The sequence below is a fragment of the Hipposideros armiger genome, unplaced genomic scaffold (assembly GCF_001890085.2).
Source record: "Hipposideros armiger isolate ML-2016 unplaced genomic scaffold, ASM189008v1 scaffold_303, whole genome shotgun sequence".
In the NCBI taxonomy this organism is placed as follows: Eukaryota; Metazoa; Chordata; class Mammalia; order Chiroptera; family Hipposideridae; genus Hipposideros; species Hipposideros armiger.
Window position 1 is genome coordinate 1,078,867 of NW_017731653.1, and position 9,998 is coordinate 1,088,864.

Below are 9,998 nucleotides of genomic sequence, written 5' to 3' on the forward strand. Positions count from 1 at the left end.
CTGGGCCGGTGCCCGCCCCGCCGGAGTCGCCGCTCTTCCGTTTTCCACCATCCATCTGCCTTTCTCAGTGTCCTTGAGATGAAGGTCCCTCCCCACACACCAGACGGCCGGAGTGAGCGTCTGGTTTTCTTTTTCGGGTCTCTCTCGTCCTCCTGCGCGCTCCCCTCCCCTCACTCCCTCTCTCACTGCGGCGAATTCCAGCTCCCCTTCTCCGCGCTATGCCTGTAACCCTCGCTTCCTCTTTTTGCCGCAGTCTCCGTATCTCTTGCACAGGGTCTTTTCTCCCGCCCTCCCGCTTTTCACACTTTCGCCTGGTCTTTAGCTTTCCTCTCTGTGCCGCCGCCATCGCTGTCCCCTTAGCGTCGTAGACTGCTCCGCGTGGTTGCCCTTCAGCTCAGTCTATACCTGCCTGGGCCTCCCCCACCATGTGCTCCCTCGGCTCTCCCTAGCTCTGCCCGCAGCTGCCGCAGCCTCCCAGGCTCCATCCAGCTCTCTGTTTCTGGCGGGGTTCTTTATTTGACTTGCTCTTCTACGCCTAGGTTTCAGGTGTGGTCCCTGGGCTTTGCTCCCGCTCCTTGCCAACTGGGGCTCTTCTGGCCTGAGCCGGGGCTTGAGTATGCCTTCTTTCGTGAAGCTGCAGGCATTGCTTGCTGGATCGCAGTCTCTGCTAGGACATCCCTGGTTGTGGATGACAATGGTTAAGTTAAGCAGTGGGCCTTGGGCCGAGTTTGAATCCCAGCCCTGCTCTTCACCATGTAGCCTCTTAACTTGGGCTTACTCGCCTGTAAAATGTGGGAAATAATTTCAGGTACTTCAGGGGACTTGTGGGTATTAGCGCTGTGATTACCAATGTAACATACTTGGCACATGGTATGTACCCAATACATATTAGCTCTTATTATTATTTTATTATTATTAATTATTTTTCACTCGTTCTCAGTCTGCTCCCTTGTCTCCTTAGCTTGGACTTTTTTAATAAATGTTTTTTTGAGGGGAGAAGAACCAAGATATAGCCTGTAAAGGCCAAAACCAATTGAATATCAGCAATGTCATATGGCTCACCTAACAAATGCTCTAAGCTCTGAGCACAGGAAATGCCTGTGAGTGTGGACAAGGAAGGATGGGGATTGGACTGAACCACAGAACACAGGAAACCATGTGGACTGGTGCACTGGACTGAGCAAATTCAAACCCAGGGATATGGAGGCATGCTCAAAGTCCCACCTGGATTAGTCCTGCGACAGCAGCACTGCCCTCTGTAGATGCAGCCATGGGACTGTGTCCACTGGGAAGCTGCAGTGAGTCTGGGAGTCCAGCTTCCCTGAAACTCCCACCTCCAGACAGGGAGCTGGACTCAGACTAGCATCCTCCTCTTCTCTGCCTGCCTGCCTGTCTGTCTGTCTGTCTGTCTGTCTGTCTGTCTGTCTCTCTCTCTCTCTCTCACACACACACACACACACACACACACACACACACACACACACACACACACGAAGGGGCGCTGGATTCCTAAAGGCTGGATTCCTAAAGGAAAGCAGTACTGCACCGGAGATCAATTCCCTCCAGCTGCCTGTCTCCTTGACACTAAACCTTACAGGGCAAAGTGTGGGTTCAGAATTCTATCCCTGCTTGGGTTTCTTTCTCAGCTCCCTCCTCTCTCCTAGAGAGTAGAATCAGTGAAGTACACACTCTAGCTGGGTAGAGTGAGGGGAGATCCAGAGGGAGGAGTATGAGCCCTGCCCTGCCCTGAGGGAGTCCCTAGACTTGGTAAAAGGAGGCTGCTAGTCAAGACCCAGAGGCACAGTGCTGGGCACCTCCTCGGCAAATGCTTGTGAGTTGAATTAAGAGCAACTGGACCAAGCCCCATGACTCTGATGATGGGAGACTGGAAATGATCAAAGGAGAGAAGATGCAGGAAGACTTACAGGGAAGTCCAGAAGGCTTCCTAGAAGACAAGGAAAGTGGTACTCAGCAGGAGCAGTAAAACCAAGAGAGCTCTCAGTAAATGCATTATCTTGGGGTAGGGAATGTGAACCTTGGAGGCAGATAAGGAAGAAATGTGTAGGTGTGCATGTGTGTGTGTGCTGGGGCGTGTGTGTTGAGGAGGCAGAGGAATGGAGGAGGTAGGTTTGGGAGGTCAGGTTTACTGGAGGGAGTAGGCAGAGAGCTTGGGCTGAGGTGTCCTGGAGGGCCATCCCTCCAGGGGTGGGATGTGATGGGGTGGCTGTTGTGGTGGGGATGTGGGGCAGCAATGTACAATGAATGTCCCATGTTGCAGCTCCACTGTGGCTCTGGGCTGGGTGGGCAAAATGCTGGGAAGCCAGGCTGACTTCCCTGGCCTTGGTGTGTCCTCATACGGTGTGAGGATGAATGAGCCAGGATTTCATGGGCTAGTGAGCCATGGCTGGGTAGAGACAGCTGCTCAGGCTGTGAAATGTGGGGAAAAGGCCCCTGGGTGTCAGTAGACAGAAAGAGGGAGAGGGAGACTGGGATGGGGATGGGGAGCGGTAATGGGAAGACGGAAGGCTTGAGACCTTTATCCTGGCTTTTGCCTTTATTCACTCCTTTCATGGATTGAATTATGCATTTTAAAGTTTAAAATTTTTTCAATAAATTATTTGTTTTAGCCTTTCATCTTCACAGGGTAAGATATTACTTTCCCATTTCATGATGAGGCCTAGAATAACTTGCCAGAGTTCTGGACAGAACATGCTGAAAAGGGCACCAGGAGTCAGGTCCCTCTGGGGAGTAATCTCTCCCTTACACAACTAAGCCACAAGCCTGGCTGCTTTTCAGGGCAGAACCTGTATGAGTTGAGTTGGCACCAGAATGCAGTAATTTGATTCCTTGCTCTGCCATACCAGCTCTGTGGCTTGAGACAAGTTACTTAACCTCTCTGTGCCTTAGTTTCATGATCTAAAACAGCAATACAATACCTGCTTCTGTGACCTGTTNGTGTGTGTGTGTGTGTGTGTGTGTGTGTGTGTGTGTATGGGGGAGGGAAGGAGGGAGGGAGAGAGAGGGGGGAGCAGGAACATAGCAACCCTGAGCTGTATTCAAAATGCTAGTGCTGGTGCCTAACTATATTTCCACACACCCGCCCTCTGCTGTGATTGCTCTGAGCAATGGAGGTGGAGGGTGAGGGAGAGAACAGAACAAAGATGGAAATTAGAGAAAGGCTGATATAGGAAAAGAAATGGCGGAGCCCCAACAGAAATCAGAGGGAGAGAAATTGATATTGAAAAAGGGAGGAGAGAAATCAACAAGAAGACAGAGAAAGACAGGTGGAGAAAGAATTATGATGGAGGTGTGTGTGGATGAAAGACAAGGAAAGGGAGGGAGCTTCTATCTGCAGGAGGGAGAGAGGCACATGGAGGGAGAGTCGGATATTGAGACTAAGGGGAAAAGGTGTGTGTGTGTGTGTGGGGGGGGGTAAGCAGGACAGGCACCTATCTCCCCAAAGAGGCTGGCTGGTATGAAACAACCTTGTGGTGTACTGAGGAGGCAGTCAATGAGTGGATTTTTAAAGTGATCTTGCCTTTTTTGTTTTTTAAGTACAAAGAGCCTATTTTAATACATACCATCTTCTTCAAAGTAGCACTTTCATGTGCTGCTGCAGTTGCCAGGGTCATTCCTGGCATTCCTCTTTGGGAATTACTTTTACAGCCTGCAGTACAGCTCTGAGCATCCTCACCAGAGGCAAATTTTTATTCTTTAGGGTGGATCTAATTTTTGAAAACAGCCAAGCTTTCTCCAAGGCGAGGACCCAGCTGGGAAGCAGTATTTCCAGTTAAGAACAAGGTGAATGTTGGAGGACACAGTGGAGTATGTCCCCTCCTCCAAAGTGGCTCTGAGAGGTCAGTTTGAAGGAGAGGTCGGTCATACTTGCAGGATGTGACAGGAGATCTTCCTAGTGACTGCTTGAGGCTGTTTCATTTTTCTGTCTATTTGTTAAAAGCAGGTAGTAGTGTTCCCAGGAGCATTCGCAGCCTGGCACTAGAGGGGTGAAGTCTGGCTGTTGCTTGAAGCTAATTTCTATTAACATGCCCCCCCGCATTTAGCCTCTTTTCCCATTAGAGATGAGAGAAGCCCCGGTATGACCGGAAAGGCTGAATTCTCTCTGAGGGGTGCCCCGCCCGGTACNCCACCACCACCACCAAGTCTCAGCCCCTCTCCCAAGTGAGGAATCCTCCTCCTCCTTTTTTCTGGTTGCACTCCCAAAGCTCTAGTTCCTATTGTGTAAGGTTGGGCTGGTCATACTTGAAAAGAAATAACAGGTTGGTTTCACTTGTATGTCAGTTCAGGGCGACATCCCTTTGTGCTGGGGCCAGAGTTGTGGGGGAGGGAGAGGCTGTTGAGAGGCCAGGACTGGGGCAGAGATTGGCTTAGTTTTGTCTCAGGGGGTGTCCTTGTCTGTATCGATCTGGATCCCTCTTTCTGTCTCTTTCCACTCACAGATTGTGTGGCATTTTGGAGGGTGGAGTGCCTGGGCACCCAGCCTACTACTTCCCGCCCCAATCTGGCCCTGGGCACAAGCCACATGGTGCTGGCCATCAGCCTGGCCTCTTGCCCATCCATTATAGCCTCAGCTGCCAGGCTGGCACAGGTATCAAGAGGAACTTCTATGAGGCCTTGCCCTCCCCTAATTCTGTTCCTGGGCCGAAGTGGAGGAGAGTCAGATGGAGAGAGCACACTCAGGGTGGGAAACCCATGCCAATATACACTCCTTGATGGTGGAAGGTGTGTCTGTGCCTTGGGGCAGACTGCTGAGGTGCAAGGCTATTAGTCCACAGCGGAGGACCATCTTCGTGTGTGTATGAGCTGTGGGCAGTGTTGGGAGGAGACTGCAGCGGTTGCTATAGTGTAAAGGAGGACTCCCTACTAGGTCCTAGGAGACGTTTCCTCTTCTACCTCTGTGTCTGTGCAAAGCATGTGGACTTGTGCATGTTTTCTACTTGTGGGTGTATCCGCAGGTTTCGGTGTGCACAGGGCTGTAATACTGTTGGGAGGGGCCGTTAGCTATATGGGGACATTAGTACCATATACATGGACTCCTGTTGTGGAAGACATGCACTCTCATTCCTGACAGCAGTGGCCTGGTCCATGTGTCAACTGCATCTATACCTGGGCAGTGAGGGATGGTGTTGGTGAGTGGATGTCCGCTGCGATTGCTGGTCATGACTTGTCTTTACATCCATGTGAATTGTATGCTCAAATATGTGAATCCCCTGCAGAGATGTTGGGTGATGAGGGGGCGGGAAGCCTGAAAAAGATGGAGAATTTATGAGCTGCTTTTGTCGGGAGACAGTCGTAATGAAGAAAATTCAATTTTCTGCAGCTCGGAGAGTCAATATGTTAAATCTTGGAGAAGCTGTGGATTGACAGCGGAATGGCAAAGTCAATGGGACGTGTGTGGGGGGAAGCCGTCTATCTGTGTCTGCAGTGAGGCTGCCTCCTCTCTGTACCCTTGAACTGCAGCTGGGGGACAGGATGGAACCGGATACCTGAGTTCCTGGAACTGCCCCTCTTGCCCTTCCTATTCCACCTTAGTGGCCATCTTCTCTTGCCTCCTGCTAATAGGGAGAAAGCCTGCTCTTTCCCAGCCCAATCCTACCCTGCCACCTCCTCAGGAAGTCCTTCATGTAGTCTAACCAGCACTCCCTCTTGCTGCAGTTACTGATTTCAGAATGGCTGTTCATAGCCCAAAGTGATTAGTAGGAAAACTCTCTTTTCTTTCTAACTTTTCATTCCCACTTTCCCCTCAGCTACTCTATGGCTGGCCTCCTGTTTCCTAGCAAATTTCAACTTTCCCCCAACCAGTCTTTATATCCTTCCATCCTCCTGTTATAGGAAGCAGAAGCATGTATGTGTGTGTGGGTGGGGGGATGGGGTGGGNTGCGTCATGACTTTCCTGACAACCCAATAATTAGGGTAGGTATAACAGCTGCCACAGACAACCCCCAGATCTCAGTGTCTTAACAAGGTAAAGATTTATGTATTACATAGTCCAATGTGGATATTTGTGGTCAGGTAAATCAGGAATCCAGATCTGTTCATGCTGTATATCTGCTGCCTTGAATATGTGGCTTCAGGTTGCCCAGGTGTCACCCTGTCAGGAGAGATGGAGAGGAAGCATGTGGAGAAGGCACAACCACTCTTAACTTCCTCAGCCCGGAAGTAACTCATCACTTCTGCTTATATTCCATTGGTGATAACCAGTTATATGGCTTCATCTCACTGCAAGGGGCCTGGAGATCAAGTTTAGCTGTGTGCCCATGCCACTTTCTATCAACATGGGGTTGAGTCCATGTTTTAGAGTTAATAGAGCTATCTTGGGAGAAAAGATGCCTCTGGAGAGAATGATTCTAATCTGCCCACATATTCATACCTCTATTTCTTTCTCATTCATTCCACTGGAATTCATAGAGCACCAACTTTGTGAACCACTCACAGTCAAAGATCTCCTGGCTGAAGAACACATTGGAGCCCAGGCAACTAAAATGTTGGTAGGTCATCAAGCCACAGGCTGATTGATGATGCAAAAGTGATTTATATTACTTTTGCATTTATATTACTTATAAAAGTGGTTTGATACAATAGCTTATATTGTATCAAAAAGTTTGAAAAATTTTATACTATCATGAAATAAACAAAACCATGTTGTAGTCACAATTTTAGTAGTTGATTTCATGTTCTATCACCTTTCTAGCAGTTTTTTAAAAAAAATACTTTTATTTATTTTTAGAATGTATACATTTGAGAATAAGCACCAGTTGGCCAAGGTTAGGGAACTCTGATAAAGCAGGTCATGTGAGGATTGATACCTGAGATTCACCTAGCCTGGAATTGTCCCAGGCTGTTTGAGTTTGAGCAGTGATTCAAACAGATTACTGGGCCCCACCCCCAGTTTCTGATTCAGGTCTTCAGTATCCCATTTCTAACAATTTCCCAGGGAATGCTTATGCTTCTGGTCCAGAGAACCACTGAATTAGAGTACAGATCAGGCAGGAGTAAAATTTCTTAAGAGAAATGTACTACATTTTAAGATACTGTGAAGAATGTGGAGGCAGGATAAACCCTTACCATGACTGTTATATATGGAATGTACACCTGACCCAAATCCATCGCCTTTGAGTAAATCACCAAGGATACTTTGCATTAAGTTCAAAGTACAATACAAACAGGGCCTGGCTCTGTACCTGGTTACTAGGTATGTGTACAGGGGAGACTAATAAACACCACCGTACTGAGACAGGTTTGGACATGTGGCTTTAAATCTCTCTTGAGAAGAAGTGAATCTATTTACCATTATATATAATTTTCTTATTTGAAATTATGACAAGTCGGCCTACAACAAAGTTAAAATTGAAAACCAACCAAATCACCATCGAAAACAGAATTCTTATTCTTTTTTTAAAATTAGTTTATTGGGGTGACAAGTGTTAGCACAGTTACATAGATTTCAGGTGTATAATTCTGTGATACATCATCTATATATCACATTGTGTGTTCACCACACAGAGTCAGTTCTCTTTCCATCACCATATATTTGATCCCCTTTACCCTCATCTACCACCCAGAAATCTTATTCATTAATGATGTTTTGCCCACTTTCTCCAACAAATCTGGTGTCCTAAAATGAGCTACCCAGTATGAGGCACATTTTATACCAACACTGATTGGTTGCCAAGGCCACTCTGGACAAGCTCGTGTTTTCCCTCTCCCTTTCTGCTAAAAGGAGGGTAATTTCTGCTAAAAGGAAGGTAACTCATGGGTCAAGGGCAAGATGCTATGGAAGTAGAGGCTATAGATCCAGCCTAATAGAGAGTGAACAATAAGTTCTCTCTCTGTTCTGTCTGTCAGCATCAAAAAGTATTTGAGTTCAAACGATAAAGCTTGAAATTTTACACCTGAAGGAATATCAGCATCTGAGGACAGGTAGAATATCTTTCCTTGCAAAAGTCCCAGGGAAAGTCCAAGGGGAATCGGCATCTACTTGCCAGATCCAAATGTCTTCCGTCCCTGGCTTCAGCTAAGCCAGATTTCCCCAGTAAGAGACACTGCTATTCTGAACACAATTGTCCTTTATAGTAAGCCCCAATTAGAAGTCAGGGCAGCTCCTTCACAGAATTCTAAACTTTTGGACGTCTAGAAACTATTTGTTGTTTCTCTTCCAGAACTGTGCCATTGATTCTTGTTTAAATTCTGGAATGCTGGCTCTTTGTGGCTTTCCTCTGTAACTCTGTGGTCAATATCATCAGTGTCACTGTCTGCTTCCTCATCCTCTTTGTCCAAGGCTCCCCGAGTCAGGATCAAGTCAGAAGGGTCCTGCACAGGAGATAAGTTGTCTGTGGTAGTCCCCGAGTCCAAAGCTATGGAGCCCATATCTTTCGGAAGGCGTTCCAGTTGTTCTTTCTGCTGCTGGTTCTGTGCACTGGCTAGTGATCTCTTCAGACATTCATATTCAGGATGATACTCCCTTTCTTGTTGTTCTGCAGCACTGGTGACTTGCACAGAGTTCATCTAAGCCTGTACCCAGAACAGCAGACACACCCACCACCCTTAGTGAACTGTATAGCTCACCAGGTTCATTGAACGAGTCAGGTTACTGATGTATGTAGTGTCTTGATTCAAAGCATCTTGGAAAGGCTCAAAATCTTGCATCCATTCCGCTGCAAAGCTGTGATCAATGATGTCAGTTTTATTCATGACCACAATGAAAGGCAGCTTGGTTTTGTACAAGATGCTTCAGGCATAGAGCATATTGTTTTTTTGTTTTTTTTGTGTGTTTTTTTTAAGCTGAGCCATCCTGCCACCTGTTGGCAGCTCAGGGGCTGCTCCGCTTAGGCCGGGACTCGAACCGCTGTTGCTCAGAGTTCGCACTCTTGAGCGAGCTATTAACCAACTGAGCCACTCAGCCCTAGGCATAGAGCATATTGGACATGAAGGTCACTGGCTTGGAACTTCTCGATGTGTCCATTACATAAATGACAATCGTTGGAAATAAGGATGCCAGGGTCTCAGTGATGATTATCCCAGAGGCTGACCTGGTGAATATTTTAATCTGTCCAGGTGTGTCAATCAAGACATATTTAGACATGTTCCCAATAAATTTCATGACCTGTTCAAATCTAGTAGCAAAGGGATTAAGTGAGGTCACTATGCCACCATTGGGCCCAAATCTGTATTGTTTCATGACTTCTTTATACTTCACAGTGTCACGAATATCAATATTGGCAGGAAAGGGAACTTCATGCACAATTGGGTCCAGGTTGCTTACATAAGGTGGAGAGCCTTGGCGATGAGCCCCTGTATAAAGGTGGTTTTCCAGCTCCCACCATTCCCAACAACAACAGACACAATGAGGGCTGAGGACCCCACCCCACTCCCGCCCCCCCAAGGCTGAGGCTCAGTTGCAGCTGTAGATGCTGCCATCTTTCTCCTGGCTCTGCCCACTCGTACCTTTCTAGCAGTTTCAAAATACTTCTCTCTGGGAAACTGTGTGGGTGGGGATGTCCCCTATGTGTCCAGGACCTCCCCAGTGCCATGGGAATGGAGAGGGTTAACCCTGGCGCCTGGGAAAGCAATAAGAAGACAGCTCTGTCATCTTGCTGAGAACTGACACTCATCTGCTACAGAGAATGGAGCGAAAGTAGGTAGACTCAAGAGACATTTAGGAGGTGGCATGGGCAGAGTGTGGGGGGTGCAGGAGAGGGAAGCAGGACATTTTGATTTTTGAAATCATTTTGATGCCTGTGGTTATGTGACTGTAAAAAAGTTAAACTTTTAGCTTTTTTAAAAAAATTGTCACTTAAGCCACTTAATGAGTGCAACTGACTATGTTGTCCCAAACTCTAACCCAGGGACAAAGGAGAGTCATGGCTGATCACAGATTCTTGGGTTGGTGGATGGTGGTCTGTCCTTGAGATGAGAAATGGCAGAGGGGCAGGTTTGGGGGTGAAGCTGGGAAGGGGGGGAAAGTTGTTCTACTTTTGGAC

At 47.5% G+C, this 9,998-nt stretch overlaps 1 pseudogene; it reads right to left on the reverse strand.

Annotated features, from left to right (window-relative positions):
* Positions 1-8,155: 8,155 nt before the first annotated feature.
* On the reverse strand, positions 8,156-9,371 carry LOC109391817 (GPN-loop GTPase 1-like; annotated as a pseudogene).
* Positions 9,372-9,998: the final 627 nt, after the last annotated feature.